Consider the following 18220-nt stretch of genomic DNA (forward strand, 5'->3'; position numbering starts at 1 on the left):
AGTGAACATCAGTGATTAGTTCCTGATAGCATTCAGACCTGTAGGAAAATAAGCATAATTTTAACCTGCCTACAATTTCGCTACTAGTGATTTTGGATTCCCAATCTGAGTGTGATTTCTGGAAGGCAAGTACTCATTATCTGAAAGTACCATGCACCTAACAAAATCTTTCATAAAAAAATCACTTTCAGAATTCTCACTCCACTCCTTACTTAGAGGTAATTCTCAACACAAAAATGTAGCTACTTTAATTTAAGGGCACAGGAATCAACAGGTTAGGAAAAAAGGGTTCTTAGCGTACTAATTCCTGAATTTAAAAGCTTTATGTTCAACAGACAAAAGGCCTTAGTGAGCTGTAATTTAACTTTGTTTGCTTACACTGTTAGAGGTCTGAATTGACAACATGAAAAGATAAAGATATCAGTCGTAAAAAAAGTCACTTGAATATGGTCTGTGTTTCAAATGAAGACTGGATTAAGAATAAGTGCAAATTAAAAGAAAACACATGAAGCTAAATTTTATCATGTCTACAGAAAATTCTAGTTTCCCAAAAATATCTAGATGACATCAGAATGTAAATAAAACCTGCCAATATCTACAAATATCCCAAGTTGTATCAGCCTAAGGGAAGAACTCTGATCTCTACAACAATTTGTTCTCATAGTACTATGACATCCAGTGTCTTCTAGATAAAAAAGCAATAAAAAGTCTATCCTGATTGTAAACCCTAAAGTAAAGGATTACTGTGATAAAGTCAAGCAGTTGTCTCTGTAGAGCATTTTAGATTTTCTGCAACAGAAAAATCTGAGAGTGAGACATAAGTACAGGAAGAGAATCTGTTAGTGTTTGACATTAACTAGCAAAAAGCTCTCAAACTGTTAAACTGGTGATTCTCCTTCCCAGGGTTCTTACCACATTCTTTCAGGCTGCAGGAAGCTGAATAGTCTTTTTGTAACAAGGAGTACCTGGTAGGTTCTTCTATTTTTTAGGAGAATTTCATGTACATTAAATGGTGAAACCATAATCATAAAAATTCAAAAAGCATAAATATAAAAAATATGTTGAACATGATACAATATAATAGTACAAAAACTCTGGGGAAGAAAATATTTCTGTAACTTCCTAGTGACGGGAAAAGAACTGATTCCAGGTACTGTAATTAATTCATTGTAAAATAAATGAGCGGATTACAGCAGAGAATATTGAATTCCCAAGGTTGATTTATTCACAATTATTTGTATGCCTGAGCAGATGTCTTGATAGCAACATCAGCAGCAAATTTTACAATTCACAGGTGTAACATCGCTTTCAGAACTCCAGCAAAGACAGCTGTGTTTGAACAATTTCAGCCTGCCAATAGTTTCTCATAGTCCTGCTTTTCCCAAGATGCTGTGTCCCCAGAACCGCTGCAAACTTGTTTCACTCCTTCAGTACAAAGAAATGAAAGAGTTTGTGCTTAGGCAGACTTATAAGGTTATTTGATGCATTGCTGTTTTGCAACTACATATATAGCATAAATCAGCAATTCCCTAGGGTGTAGGAGCAAGGTTACTGCTTGCAGTCTTCAAACTTTCCTCATTTAAAAGCCATGCTAAACTCCAGTGAAAAGTTTGGTGTTTGCCACAAGACTTAGAAGTCCATTTTAGATATTAATAAATGCCCATTCCAAAGGTGACACGGCTTCATGATCAATGACGGATTTCTCTTCATGTGATATCTGTGAGACTATTATTTTACACAGAAAACTAGAATCCTTAAACCCACTACATAACTGACTTAAATGGCTATTCCTTAAACACAGGAAGGATTAGTAATTTTTAAGAGGATTAGTCAGTGCCTCAAAACCCCATTACTAAAAACAGAACAGCCTAAATTACTTCATAATAATGTGTGGGTACAAAACTAAGATATGTTTTTTTCTGTGCTGTTGCTGCATTATTTTGGTGTTTAGTAAGAAGAGACAGTTTTATTAAGTCTCAGAATGAAAACCGATCCTTCTATAAATCCTCTAGAAATTAAAATATAGTAAAAATGAAGTTTTTATGGCACCTATAAATTCTCCTAAGATACATCAGATACACTGTAATCTGTTAGGTTCTTTTAATTGAAATATTATGATTTTAGTCAGACATTTGAACAGTTTAAAGGAAATCAAATGAAGGAAAAAGTCTTCAGTGTGCCTCTAATTTTGTTAGCAAACTCTGAAAGCATCAAGAAACACTTGTACTCAATCAAACCTATTAAAAGCCACCAAGACAAACATACCAAAGAGCATCAGTGTATTAATTCTAACCTCACTTATATACAGCAAATTATACAGATTGATTGTTCCACCAATTTTTATGGCTTATCCAACCAACACCTGCCTGGTCTACATAAGAAAGCTAAAGCCTTTTAGCTGTTGGAAATGTGGTCTAGCTATGCCACGGAGTGAAAGCACACTGCTAGCAGAGAACAAAAGCAACTGCTGCACTGAAGGCTGCGCTTTTAAGAATGGCATTTTAGTTCTAATGAATCTCTTCCTGACATCCCAGCATATCAGAAGTACTATTGTGATCTCAGTTCTCTGCTCCTCAGTCAGCAGGGGCTAAAACTGACGGCTCACTTAACTTCATAGGGAGAGAGACTACCTCTTACCTCATGAAACTTAAAAGTGATCCTTCTGGCTGGATAAGAGAGACAGACCCCAATGGGAGAGCCATCAGTTCTTACTCAGCTGAAAGAAAGGTGGTTCTGATGACAGGATTCAAAGGAAGAATAATAAAATACAGCAAAGTGGTGGAGCATTTTTACACTGAATGATACTTATGATCTCCCAGTGGAGGTCTCCTTTGCTGAACTTCAAATTTTATTCTTATCTACAACATTATGAGTTTTGTTCTGACAAAAAAATGATTTAGTACCATTATACTATGATATTTTACTGTGACATTTTACTATGACATCAGTAGCTGCAATCAGGCTATAACTACTTCACAAATATATTTGAAAAATCTAAAAAGGCTCTTAGGAAATCGCATAAACTCTCCTATCCTTAGTGGCATTTGTAAAAACCACATATTTCAAAAATCTTCTGTATTATAGAAGTGTTTCTATGCATAAGGAAAGATTGCCTAACTCCCCAGTGGCTAAGAAGAGTTAAACATGCACTAGCATCTCTGATGTATCAATTAGTCATATTAAATAGAGGCAAGTCAAAAGAAAAACCCTACAGATCCATAAAGTTCATAAATAGACCGAGAAAGGCATTTGTGATAACTTCTGCAATGCCAGTACCTGGCCCTCTTTTCCAACTAAGTCATACTTTAGTACCAAAAATGTGATAGAACTTCAGGTGCAGTGCTAAAACCAAAATATTTGTCAATATTGTAGAGCTTGAAGAACTAGGTAAGCTTGAAAAACCAAATGTTTTCATAAATCCTAAGTAAATTTCTTGCGTATGTGATGTTCTGCTTAAATATAACAGACTTTAATAAGATAGGGTGGTTTGATTGTTTTACTGTTTGTTTTCTTTTGGAAGGGTTGTGTATTGAGGGTTTTTGGGGATTTTTTTTCCGCCAGTATGTCCTTATAGCCTTGAATTTCCATTCCTTGTTTCAATAGTAGATCAGAAGTGATAAGATTTTGCAAATAAACATTTTAATCTCTTCTAATCCATTGATCTAATGAGTTCTTGTGGCATTTCCTGCTAACATTATGGAATAAAGACTTTGGCTACTCAGAAGTTTGTTTTCCTTTACATTATAATCAGAATTAAAGGATGTTATTTCTTTATTTCATTAGTAAATTCTTTACTCTGATCAAGCCAAACCTAAGTAAGCAGAATTTGACCTTCGAATCAAAGCAAGAATAGTAATAGCTGTGTTTATATTAATAAAGCAAAGAAATAGTAATAGCTATAAGAATTTGGAAGTAATAAAATTATTGTAATACAATGGTTCTTTAATTAATGAGAGTTCTGTTATTTTTTGAAAATTGGTCAACACAAACCTAGATCCAAAGAGCTAAGTGTTTGGAAGAATTATTTTAATTTATTTTAAACCAAGTTTCTTTAACTGTTTAATGCATTTCTTTAACATATTTTACATTTCTTTATAACACTTCTCAACTGTTCAGAAATTACACAGATGTTTACCTTTGTGCACTGGGAAAGGCCTTAATGTTGGAGCTTCTATTTGCAGAAGAAGAACCAATGCCCTCTGGAATCGCCCCTTTCATAATCCCCAAACCAATGAAGATAATAAATATGTTCACAGAGTGGGACTGGCTGGTCTACTAACATGTCCTGTGGGACTCAACTAATAGCATTCTTTTTGTCAGAGTTGCCAGCAATAATGTGGATTATTTTGAAAGTTTTGAGATACCAATCTTTCACTGTCCTCCAGGGCTGCCTGGAGGACAGAAGTAGAGTTTCATGAGAAAATAACAAAGTCTTCATCTCACATTAGAACAAATATGATAACTTTGAACTTCTGAGGAAAAGATATTAAAAAAAGAAAAAGTTATAGCCCAGTTTGAGCACCCATTTGGTGTCCTGAGAGTTCAAAACCACATGCTAGCCAAAAGAAAAAAAAAAAATACATATAAATAAATCTAAAAAAAAAAATCTGACATTTATTGCTACACAAAAATAACTTCTAGTACCACCGAGGTATCCATTTTTTCTCCTTTTCTTTTTAAATCTCCCATTACTTGAAGAGAGATTGCCATCTATGCTCACAGACTGTTCTAAAACACCAAGCTATCAATACTCTGACTGCTGCACTTTTAGAGATTGCCACACCCTTTGAAAGCATTTGGAAACAGAAAGACTTCTAAGAGCAACCTGTTCATATTTCATCACTTCCAGTTTCCACTTTAAGTTATGTAAAGCAAGATAAACAATCTGAGAACATCCAGAAGGTGCACAAAGTTCACGGTATAAGGTTAATGCAAAAACTGCCTAATTCTATTTCACAATATCTCATCTTAAACTTCTTTTCAGAATTAATAGGAGCATTGCATGTCATTAAAGTCAGCAGCCCATATAGATGTCCATCCATCACTACAGACCTCACTGCACATTTTAAACACACTTGAAGTTTCTCATTCCAGCTAAATAATTAGTTTTATCTCTCTAAAAGAAAGATGTGAAATTCATCGTGCAATTACCTTAACATCCTGCTGTGACAGAAAGGGTGCTTGTTGCTCATCTGTAGTTGTATACTTTGTTTCTGGTATGACAGCTGATCAGATAAAGAGCAGTCAGACTGAGTCTGGGGCAGGAAATCTTCAAGGCTTGTGGTATAGCCTGTTCCTGGAGATTGAGGCAAATTTGTGGAACAAGCTTTGCTCCCTTCCTTCTGAAAGCACCTGAACAATTTCAGCTGGGCAGGCACACCCCCAGGAAACACATCACAGGTGTGGGTAAGGAGATTTGGAAAGAAGAGTCAGGAATAGGAATCAGAACTAATAAACAGTGAGGAGAGGAAGAGCAAAGTGGAGTTTTAGGATGAAAAATAAAAAATTTTGTTGGTTTTTTTTTCTATAGGTTGGTTGATATTTTTTGTTGAATGAAATTCATTGCCACCAATATATAAATAAATGCTAGTTTAGCTCTAATAAATTTTAAGCTTCAAGCAGAAGCTTCAATCTTAAAATTCTGTCTAGTTTGCAGTCCCAGCATGTCCTTACATCTTTATTTTCTTTAGGAGTTATTTGGCTTACCAAGAGAAAAAAACTAAAGAGATTAATTTTCAGATCCACATTCTTTGTGTAATAGAAACAATGGACACAAATTTAATTCTGCGTGTCAGTAACAAGTGAACTATTTAGACATACAGATACTATATCTGTTCGAAAATGTCTTTAATTGAGAAAAATGTGAATGTATAAAAAAAAAACTTATCTTTTCAGACTCAAACATTCAATTAAAATTCATTGGTTTCAGCAGAACAAATGTTTCTTGGTTCTAGATAGTAGTTGAAAACTCAGCAAAGATAAAATGGGCAAGGATTTCCACTTAGCTACAGATTACCTTACTCCAAATATTTGGTTTTTCTTAGTTCTGAGTAAAGCTAGGAGCTGTTGTCTCAAGCAGTCCCGGTTGCAGTTGCTCATTTACTGCCATTCTATGTTCATCTGCCAAGAGGAAAGGACTCCCTTCCTTGGTGGGCAGTTTGCACACCTTAGTGAAGGATAACAATGCCTGGTCTCAAACTGCAAGGGCAAATATGAGGCGGGACTAGAGAGAATTTTGATGTGCTTTGATAAAATATTTCTTCCCATGTCTTCTCAAAAAAAAAAAATCAAATCTTGAAAACTGTTTAAAGGGAAAAATAATTTTTAGCTGTGCCCTTCTCTAGGAATATTATCAACAAATTTCTCCTAAGGAGCAAAGCATTTGCATTAACCTTACGAGAATATACCCTTAACAACTGGTACTGCTAATCATAATGATGGGTAGGGGAATCATTATGTAAATGATCATTTATGAAGCATCTCACTGTTATCCCAACGGGACAATAAAGCATTTTATCAATAAAATAAGTCAGTAAGGCAGAATAAGAATTTTCTTCATTTTTTTGTTGTCAGTGACAAAGGTTCTTTTGATATTTTGGTCATACTGAAAAAGGCTTCAACATGTTTGAAATAATTTCTGAGATATAGAAAGATTTTGTGAGAAAGTAGGTCTGATACTTCCCCTCCCTACTGCACTGTTCAAAGACAGTAAGCAAAGATTAGCAAATACTTTGCTAAAAAAGCCAAACTTCTTAGTGAAAATTCAAATCTAATAATGCATGCCAAACTATGACTTTGGTAGCATAAAGATCTGATATTCTTATTTTTGATCCCTCAAAGTTCATTTGTGGTATCATAGTTTAACCTATCCACACTAATGGGAGAAGACAGGACAGTTTATCTTGTGTTCTAATAGTTGAAAGAATTCTTACAGACTCATAGCAAATATTAATCTAATATCATGTACTGTTTTAATAGCAGGCTGTAGTCATTGCTAAGAAATAGGGGAAAGCAGAGAAATCTTTTCCATCTTCTGATTAGTATGTAGGGGTTTTCTGACCTAGAGACCTGATCTATAACATTATTTTTAATAACTATTGAAAAAACAGGTAAGTTTTGATCCAGAAGCAGTATATGAACAGATTAATCAGATCAGAAAGGAAAATTGTGAATTTATCACAAAAGGTTTTCTGATTCTGAAATTGTCTGGAATCAGTTTAATGAAATTAGGATTAACCATATTTTTAAAATATCAAGAATGTGCTAGGCAAGCCACAGTTTGTGACGTCTTTGGATTTTTCTTTAAAGATAGTACTCTGGAAAATTGCTGGTGGAACAGAAATCTCTCAGACAGCTGGAGGAAGAAAGAAGTTAGGATCATACAGAATAAAATATATGATTGTGAACAAAAAAGAGGTTATAACAAGTGTCATTCTAAAAAAAAAAATATATATATATATATATATACTTTTATCTGAAGGAATAATCTGAGAGACAGGTTTGCAGGATGTCATTACAGCTAGCACCTGCAGCATGTTTTATATGTGAATGTCCTGATTAAACCCTTCTCTTTGATACTTCTCAAATCCTAAAGGGTTTCTGAGAAATCAGGCACCTTCTGTTAAACAGATTTCCCACTTGTCACTTGTCCAAATAAAGTTTGAATACTACTGTATTAGTAAGAAGAAAAATCACCCCCAATTCAATTCACCAACAATAGATTAAGAGAACCATCCTGGTTCCTAATTTCCTCATGGTGAAGGAGACTTAAAAGTTCATCTATCAGGCAACTTGCAACGTGTAACTGCATTTCTGCAAAAGATCCTGTCTGGTTTCATTGGGAATTCTTTGTCGGATTGTTTGGGCTTTTTTACTCCAAAAAGGTGATTTTTAGGTGTTTTTGACTATGATACCTGGAACCAAAAAGTTGTGAGGCAGATGACCTCAGCTGGATTGAATTCTGGGGCACTAGCTGCATAATTTTTAGCTACAGATTAGTGTCAGGATTTGCAGAAATTTCTACCTCTATCCAAGAGTGAGGTAAATTTAGAGGATAAAAGTATTTTTTTGTGGGAGAAATACTCTTTTTTTGTCAGGAAATAGTTGTCTTTCTCATGCAAGTTTGTAGTTGCTAATTTTTTTCATATGGTAGTAAATGACAAAGAACTGAAAATCCAGAATCTCAATTTCATCTTCAATAGCATAAAAATATCTTCAGCAGTCCACCTCTCTTTGTATCCCATCCCTACCCTCTGCCCATCTTTCATTTCAGAGGCAGTGCCAAAAAGTAGGTAGGTATATAGGTAAATAATTATTGCGTTGAAAATTCCTGAGAACTCCTACGCTGTTTCTAGTTGGCCTGCAGTGCTGAGAATTTTAGGACTGTTCTCCAGCAAAGTGGGGAGAAGGAAGAAGATGACACAGCATTCATCATGACAGTAATTGCAAATACTAAGGAAAGTTCTTGCCAAGAGCTTCCAGGAGAAAGAGTTCACAGTGTATCACAGACTGCTTGTTAATGGCTCCTTCTTGAAATATGTGACTGAATTGATGCTCCTCAGGAGCCTTAGGAACCCAACAGCAGATATTTTCAAGCATCTAGGAGATGTTAAGAAGACACTAAGAAAGTTTTGAGAAGATGTCTTAGTATTCTCAAGAGCTACACATACTGTCTTTTTGACCTGTGTGTGACAAAAGGGATAGAACTGTGTTTCATACCTGAAATTCTTTGTTCTTGAAAAGAATTATTCCCTAAGCTTTTGTCCTTATGAAAACTGCATAGACCTTCATTTCTTAAAAGATTGTTTTAACTTATATATTTATTTATTTTCAAATGCTGGGACTATTAAAGAAATGGACTCAAAATAATATAACCCATTTGTATAGACCTGTGTAAACTATAAAAAACATTTAGACAAAATTTAATAAAAAAAAAAAGGTTTTTTTACATCACTATCCTTTAAAACCCCAAAAAGTATAGTTGGGGAAGATATAATTCAGGCAGATCAGTACTTGATTCTTAGTGCTGCCACTTATGTCTCTAACTAATAGAAGATGCAAATGATGAGAAATATGAGAAATTAGGTCAAAGGAAATATAATTTACTCACTACACGACACTACACTCACTAAATCACTACAGACCTCATAGAAAACCTAGTTTTTATTTTAGGGGTTTCATAAACCAAAACTAATAAGTGCTTTTACAGTCTAAAATGTTCTTCCAGTGTTTTCTCCTTTAGTATTGATGTGTCATATAATCAATTTTAACTATTCAATAGGAGGAAGTTGCTATAGGCAGGTCTTGCAGACTAATTGTGTTTTCAGGAAAGGATGAAATGTTAAAAAATTAGATGAAAGATGAAATACATCTTTTCAGGTCCGAGGAGAGTTGATAATGCCTGTTATGGGTATGTTATACTCCAAGAACTGTTATGGCCAAAAAAACCCCCATAAAGATACATACATAGCCAAGGATTTATTTTTAACCTAATAATCTTAACAGTCTAAATAAAATAGAACCAACTCATTGGTCTTGTTGCAGTAATATTAAGTTATAGTCCCTATTCATGGACTGAAAATCCTTACTATTGATGTCACTAAGATTGTTATTCAACACTTAACTAGCAACTACTTTTTCTTTGGTGTTGTGTCACATCTGCTGTGTCTCAGGGTCCATTTTAGTTATCTTTACCAAGCATGGAAGCGGTCGAGCATCAGCATCCTGAGTTGTTTCCAAGTAGGGCTTCAGTTTGGATGTGTCTACAGGATCCTTTCTGCCTCACTGCTGGCATAGAGCTGGGACTATCATTACACACCTTCTTAGGAATTTGACCAACAGAGAATTATAAAAAGGTGATAAAATAGCTCAGGCTGAGGCATGTCCAGACAAGTCCCGAGAGCTGCAGAATCAGGTCAACACAAAATCTGTAGCCTTTTACTAGTCATTAAAAAGGTCATATTTACTTTCCTACTGGCAGGGAAAATACGGCAATAATGGTCAGGTAAAACTCACTGAAAGAGCAAATTGCTTTAGTAGATTATGCAATGAGAGAATTCAACTGTTCAGTCACTACAGCTTGAAAAGAAGAAAACAATTTAACAAGGCCTAGGATGTAGCAAAAAATGGAAGGATCTGAATAGGAGATTAGAATTGTTAGGTCAGAAAGTTAGGTAAAAATGTATTATGGCAGTTAAAGCACTCTGTAGGTGGGGAAAAACAAAAAATGTTATATTGGCAAAAAACCCTGCAAACCCAAACAAAAGCCTACACAAGCTCACACATATAAAAATTACCATGGGCTGAATGTCAAATTTTTGTGCTTTAAAAGTATTGAGGTGAATTTTCTCTGAACATATGGGGGTCTGTGCAAGAAACAGGTGTGGAGCTGCAATCACTGGGGGTTTCTCACCCACCCACACGGGAAGGATGGGTGCTTGGTGTTGTTCACTGAGTGCGCCTCCTCCCAGCCCCAGTATGGGAACAGCTTCTCCAGGGATACTTCTGGTTCCTGGAGAAGTACTGTCCTGGTAAGTGACAACTTAACACAGCTAAAATAGTGTATATGTGGGGAGGAAAAAAAAAAAAAGACTATTTTATGATAAGTCAGGAATTTCTATGGAGACTGCATTTGAATTTGGAAGCTCAGATATTGTTGAATGCATTTCATGTTTGGTATGTCCAATGGAAAAGACAATCATATTAGAAAATCACATATTTAGGCAGAATTGTTCATGGTGAATGGACTTAGACTCATTGCATTGTTGCTGACCTCATTGCAGCCAATTTCCTCATAAAAACTCACAAAAGAAAAATGGGATTTTATTCTTTAAGACCTAAAAACTCCCAAACACTTTATCGAAGTGCGTCTTAGTAAAGTCTAAAAGCATAATACTAGAAACACCAATTAAAATATAGCATACCTGTGGAGACAGGTAACCTACATTTGAGTTTGACTTTTCCATTCCTGAAAAGTTCAAGTTCTGTCTCTTCGCAAGACTACCTGGCTTTGATAGCAATGAAGAGATTTTAACATTTCACTCATGACAACATGATCTGAGTCAAGAAAGCAGTAGTCCTTCACAGAGCTTCCCTGAAAAGCTAAATCCAGCACAACTCTTGATTAAAGGTTTGAACAAAAAGCCATGGATGGCAAAATGACTGGAGTAACAGAAACAGTTGAATTTTAACAGTGTACAGTTTCTGTGTGGTGCCTAGAAACCCAATAGCAGTGATTCAGGAGTGTGCATGAAACTAGAAAGACAGAGGAGTACTAGTTGAATGTAGGTTAGCCCAAATTCATTGAAGAGGAAAGAGCAATAGGAAAGGTGTCCTAGAATATAGTATTTTTTGGTATTCCCAAGAGATATCTGGAAATGCCAATGCCATTGGACATGGTATTACTGAAATGTCATGTCAAAACCTCCATTTGTTTCTAATCACTATGTTCAATATGGAAAAGTTCAAAACTGCTAGAATAATTATTTAGGTTGGAAAAGACCTTTCAAATCAACTGTAAACAGGCTAATGAAGGTCTAAATGTTTGTGAGATCTTTTCTTCCCCCCAAAAATTTCCCTTGCTTTTTTTTTCAGAGTATGTTAAGAAGGAACGCTAAAGAGGAGATCTGGAAAGAACCTGCTGAAACGTTTTGCCTGAGACTGTGACAAAAGCTGCTGATGAATTCAAGCACAATTTGGCATTGTGTGCTGAGCAAGCCAGCAGGTCCCACTGAGTACTTGTGGGGTTCCAGGATAAAAGTGTTTGCCTGAGAATGACGCACACTGTGCATGCTCTGCATAAAAATGAGACATGGCACACAGCCACATACTGCTCCAATTCAGGTATTAGCAAGAGAGAATATTATGGAGAAAAATAAAAACTTTCAGATTTTTTAAAACAAAGGAGTGCTAACAATGAGAACAGTGACTGAGGCTTCCAGTAAGCTGATTAAAGTTTGTTTGTCCCAGTCATACTGAATATTTAACTGGAGTCTGACAGTATAAATGCAACAAACTGAAGAAGTCTCATGATTTCCTGCTTGCAGGGCCTTGTTTGCATGTTTTCCAGAGTTAAGAGAATAGTCACAACAAGCCACAATAGTTACTTTGTGCAGCAGAGGAGCAATTCTTAGAAATTCTGGCATTTGCTTATAATCTGCAAGAGTGTGGAAACCAAATGACAGCTATTGCAGTGAAATAGCACAAAGCTTGCTCAGCTATTTTTCATATTGTCACCTATATTGTTTAAAAGGGGAAAACAAACGGAACTAGTTTCCTGCTATGTTGTTTCTCCCAGTACCTTTTCATCCGGTGTTTTAAACCTCAAAATTGGTCAGGGCTTGCTTGACCTACCTTGAAATCAGGCACACAACCAATGTCTTACAAACAGAAGAAAATACTTGCTTAGTTTGTGCTTACAGTAGTAACATGTGAACTGTGTTGGTTAGAATTTGTACACATTTTATTTGAAGAGTTAATTTGTTTAACTTTTAATGGGTTGCTGAGGCACAAGGTATTATGACACTTATCTTTTCTCACAAAACTTCCATGTATGTGCTGTGAATTCCACTGGGTTCCTGATTGTTTTAAGCTTTAGACCAATGAAACATATAAAATGCTTGAGTACAAAACTTAGATCCATAGAAACTGTGCTTATCTACTTCCAAAACATGGGCCTCTAAATTCTTCTGTGCACGTCAGCTTTCTCCAGCATTATTTCCAGATGACAAAGTGCCTGTTTCTGGGGCATATCAAGATATATTCCTACAATGCTGAGCAATTCAAGGATTTATCTCAGACCCATGTCAGCAGAGTAAGCCCTTCAGACAAAATAGTGGGGTCTAATCCTGTAGGGTGTTCTTACCCTGTCCTTGATATCATTCTAACATAAGTAATCTGATCAAATTAATAAAATCCATCTGCAATATTCAATATAAAAATACACATCTAAAAGCCTGGAAGCTGCCACCTAATTTATTTATGCTGCATTGAGTAAAACAAGAAAGCCTATTCAGCTCAATGGGTTCTATCAAGATTTTTCCTGAGACATCAGCTCTCCCCATGCTCTCTCAGAGAATCCAGGGCTTTCATCTGTGGATGTGACTGCCTCTCCCAGCTTCAAAGTCCAGGTTCATTTCAGTGCAGTGCTATTTCAGTCCAGTCCTCCATCCTTTTTGTTTCTTTACAGAAATGCTTGAACTATATTAAGCACATGTTAACACCAAGATGACAGTTAAGTCTGATGATAAATTTTTACCCTTCACCAGTCTAGGACATCCAATTGCATGTTTCAATTAATTTGGGGAAACACCAGACATCCCCATGTGTGTCTACTTTGGATTAAACCATTTTGTTCTGCTCTGTAATGACTGTAATGTGTTGCACTCAAATGACAACAGACTTGATTCATTCTCCACAAATCTTGTACATTCAGCACTCTCAGAAACAGTAAATTGAAACTGAGTCTAATGTATCCTACTGGAAGACAAGAAGAGCTTCACTAAAATCAATGAAATCACACTAAGTAGCAAATGAAATCCAAGGAGAATTCTGCATAATATTTGGTAAAAGGAAAAAGCCTTCAGCTTCTTTATGATTATTGAAGCAGACTAACTACTGTAACAGCAAAATACACTATTATGTTCTTGGATTTCTCTGTGTTTTCATGATTTCTTCTCAGGTCTATTCAGGATCTGAATCTGTCAGTGGAGTGGGCCAAGGGTGTTTTCTTGTCCTAGTTGCATGCCTGAAGGGCATGAAAATTCTGTCTTGGTTTAAATGCACTTGAAAAACAGGTTAAGTAAAGGTAAATTGTTCTCCAACTCTTTTCTGTGATCCAAAATGCTCAGACTTCTCTACAGATTTAAACTGTATGTCCCCACTCTCCTGTCAACATGGCCCTATAAACACCAGTAAGGAAAGAAAGGTGTTTTAAGGTTTTTGCTCTTTCCAAATTCTGATTCTGTTTATATACTGGTATAACATCTTTCAAGCATCCAGAAGGAAAACAAGTCCTATTTTTTGTTTTAAGGTTTTCAAATACTTTGCTCTAAGGATTTTATATACAATGCCAAAGCAATTCCTCTGAGAATTTCTAACAAAAATTTCCTGACAGAGGGATGACCTTTCTTGAACTGAAAACTATCGACATCTCACTCAAGAGAAAAGTGAGCTCATAGAACTTTGAACTGAATGACTTTTTTAAACTTTTAGGAACAAGGCAGAGTGAATTCCTTCTGTCCAGACAAAAAGTATCGCTTAATATTTATATAGCTGACTAAAACAAATATTCTGGATGAAATCACTTTTTATGAGAAGACAGAAGATAAACTATATGTACAAAGTAAATTGTTGATATAAGCAACACTGAGAAGGGAAACCTCTAAGAAGGAGTTTAACACATAGTTTATAATTATAAAGGAAAATGAAATGCACTTAATTAGCTGCACTTTATAGCAATCTAGTCATTTATGATACCCTTAACACTCTGTGCAATTGAAAAAGCCAGAAGAATTACAGTATTTAAAATCAATAATATTTGGTACCATTTTGAATTAGAAGGAAAAATGTCCATAGAAAAACATAATCAGTTTTCTTCTTCTGGCTTCCTCCTATACTGTGGACACTCTTAAATAATGGTTTGAGTGTAGCTGACATTTTAAAATATTTCACTATTTTCTGAGTTTAGATTGTTAAGAATTTTTTTGTGACCACTAATCACAACATTAATATCATCCACCCTATTCACTGTCTGGTACTAGAGTATTTTGCTGGAAATGTACTTTGTTACTCAATGGATAGTGAAAGACAAAGCCATGTTAGAGGTAAAATGTAACTGGATTTTGTGAAATCCTGTCTTTAAATATTAAAAAATGTTTTATTCTGATGAAAATATATTTTTTTTTTAACTTAAAGGAACCCCTTCATACTTGTTCTGGTCAGTGTGAAAATGAATATTACAAAATTATGCTTGTTCTACATGCTGAATAGTTCTCGGGTACATTTAATGATTCAAACACACAAATGTGAGGCTCACAATTTAAAACAAAGGTTGTCTTTAACAACAACAGAGAGCACAACTGACAATAAAACTATCTGAACACTAGAGTTGTTGAGTTGGAACCATGTAGTTTACTTGTATAAACTAATACTTGGAAAAATACTAAAGAATTACTGAAGCTTAGAATAAAAAGAAAAAGAGACTTCTATTTTCCTCCTTTCTATTATATGCCTATGTGTCAGGAAAAAAGAAATTTTTTTTAAAAAAAGCAATAGCAGTATTATGGTATTAACGAAAGCCTTAAAAAAAATCATATTTGTTTAATTGAGAATATTTAGTTCTTGGCACATTAAAATGTTTAGGAAAGGAGAATAATAACCTGCGGAACACCAGGTAATGTATTAGACATTCTTATGTATCTGTGATGGTCACATAAACCCTTCATTTTTTAAGATAAATCTCCTGAGATATTTCAGTTTTCTTGAAGGGCTTCATTTAGCTACAAATATTTCTGGTTTTTTCTCCATCATGGCAAGTAGCTAACTAGCAGTTCATCCCCTCTACCCTTAGAACATCATAGCTTTACTGTGTCTCATGCACATTTATTTACATCAGTAAACAAAATGAGGGCAAGCATGAAAAATGGGAACACATAGTCATTTCTGCTATCGGCACAAGGAAGATGGCACAAGTAGCAAGATTTATGTTACAGAACAACAGGTTATGGATCTCAAAACCAGTATTAAAAGTGATAATGAAAAATAAAATAATAATGAAAAACTCAAGCAACATTTTAACTTCTCTGACCTCAGCCCAAGTGAGACAGCAGTGCCATGGCATTGACTGGAATTCTGCTAGACCCCGTGTTTTAGAGAGTTGTGTGTAAAGATTGGTCTGAAATCTGGAACCAAGGCTTGTCTTGGTCATGTTCTGAGCCCAAAACCACTGAAGATTCCTGTACTAAACTGAAGTTAATGTTACATCTGCTTTGTCCCAGCCACAAAATGTGCTGACCAAATTGCCTGTCAGCACAACTGGCATGTGAAATAGCAGGGGGTAAACATAAGCTGAAAGTACTACAGAGCTTCTGGCTTTTGTGTCCTACACAGATCTTGAAAGATGTGGTAATATCGCTCTTCCATGGCTTTCCTCCTTAGTACACACAAAGTGCTGCTGCTAGGTGGTACAAAAGACTAGCTCTACAATGATACCCTTTCTCCTACAGAGTAACAAAGAGACACAGAAAAATTAGGCAAACACCTCTCTTCAGTGAAGTGAATTAAAGGTGTTCTATTTGGGTTTTAAATCTCTATTACAAGACTGAGGTCATCCAAGGTAAATAGAGTTTAGCAAAACAGGTAAAGTAAAAGCAATATTTTGTAGAAATGTAATATAATTTAAGATGAAAATGATTAATCATTTCAGCCAAAATTGATTTGAGCATCAAATTCAACTCTGAAGGTCATGCTGATCTTGTGAGAAAGAGGCTCACTCCATAGATAAATGTTGCATTTAAGTTTACAAGGTAAAAGAGGAAAACATAGCAATGCCAGTTAGGACCACAGAAATTATTGTCCCTCTGTACCTGGCACTGGGGAGGCCTCACCTTGAATACTTCACTTGAAGAAAGACTTGGGGTGCTGGAACTTGTCAAGCACTGGAGCTAATGGAGAGTCTAGAGACTAAGTCCTACAAGGAGCAGTTGAGGGAGCTGGGGTTGTTAAATCTGGAATAAAGGAGGCTCAGAGATAATCTTGTCACTCTCTACAACTGCCTGAAAGGAGGACGTAGCCAGGTGCGGGTCAGCCTCTTTTCCCAGACAACCAGTGGCAGGACAAGACAAAACAGCTTCAAACTGAACCGGGGCGGGGTTCAGGTTGGACATTAGGAAGGATTTCTTCACTGAAAGTAGTTAAACATTGGAATGGGCTGCTCATGGAAGTGGTGGAGTCTCCATTCCCGGAAGAGTTCAAGAAACAACTGAACATGGCACTCAGTGCTATGGTCTCATTGATATGGTGGTGTTCGGTCAAAATTTGGACTCAATCTTGAAGGTCTTTTCCAACTTTACTGAGTCTATGATTCTACGGTTCTAAGATAGCACGAATGCCACCCCAGGTGTCCACTTAACTGGAAATTCAAAGGACCTAGAAGCCATCAAATGGTGGAGGAGAGAATATGGAGGTCAAACCTGAAGAGCAATAAGCTATGTTGTTCTGCTCTCAGAGTATAGGGAGAAAGTTTATTTGGAAGAAGCATCCAAGCAGAGTTTACTTAATCTTTACAGATTATGTAGAGTAAATTAATATTTATTTACAATTTTAATTAGGACACTTAAAAACTAATTTTTCCATAACTTGGAGACTTAGCTCCCCTACTCATTTATGCAACATTTTTTCATTATGCTATTGCTTCTACTTCTCTACAGTATTGACTGCAGCATTAGCAAAGATTTAGCACAGATCTATTGAGATGGGGTAGGGGAGGGGAAGGGAATCTTCTTGTGGAAGATACCAGGAAGTTACTGGGGTATGGTGAATCGTGGTTTGCTTTTTTCTTGAATCTTATACAAGGAGAGTACTGAAAAATATTAAACAGACAAACCCTTTATTTTTATTTTTTTTTTCTGTAGGTTTAATGACAATTAAAAGGAAAGTATATACCTATGTTTTCATTATTAAAGAAAAATATAAAAAGAAGCATTGCAAAATGAGAGAACTATTTTCCATCCTCTTGTAAAGGACACATACCTTATGAAGATTAAAAATAAGAACATTAACATCATGACTAATAACAGGAAGCTATTTTTTTCATCTATTAGATTAAAATAAGAACAAGTTTAATATTCATAAGCTAGAAGAAGCAATCTTTCATGCATTAGTTCTAAATAGAAAAAAGCAATTTCAGTATCTTTCAGGCTTTTATCAGTAACTGAATTTGTCATACTTTGTGAAAGATAGGTCACTGCAGACATTTTTAAATCATTTTTAAAGTAGTGGCACACCAACAGGGCATTTAACCCATTAAGGTGACAGGCAGGATAGATTCAAGTGAAATATGTATTTTTAACTCCTCTTTATAAATTTTTATCAGTAGTGTCAATAGATTTTTGACAAATAGTCTTGTTAGTACTTTCCCTGAAAATTTCTTATTATTTAAACAAAAAAAACCCACCCAAAACTCTATCCCACTCCCCCTCAAAAAAACCCAACAAAAACCCCC

The sequence above is a fragment of the Poecile atricapillus genome, chromosome 4, assembly GCF_030490865.1.
Source record: "Poecile atricapillus isolate bPoeAtr1 chromosome 4, bPoeAtr1.hap1, whole genome shotgun sequence".
Classification (NCBI taxonomy): domain Eukaryota; kingdom Metazoa; phylum Chordata; class Aves; order Passeriformes; family Paridae; genus Poecile; species Poecile atricapillus.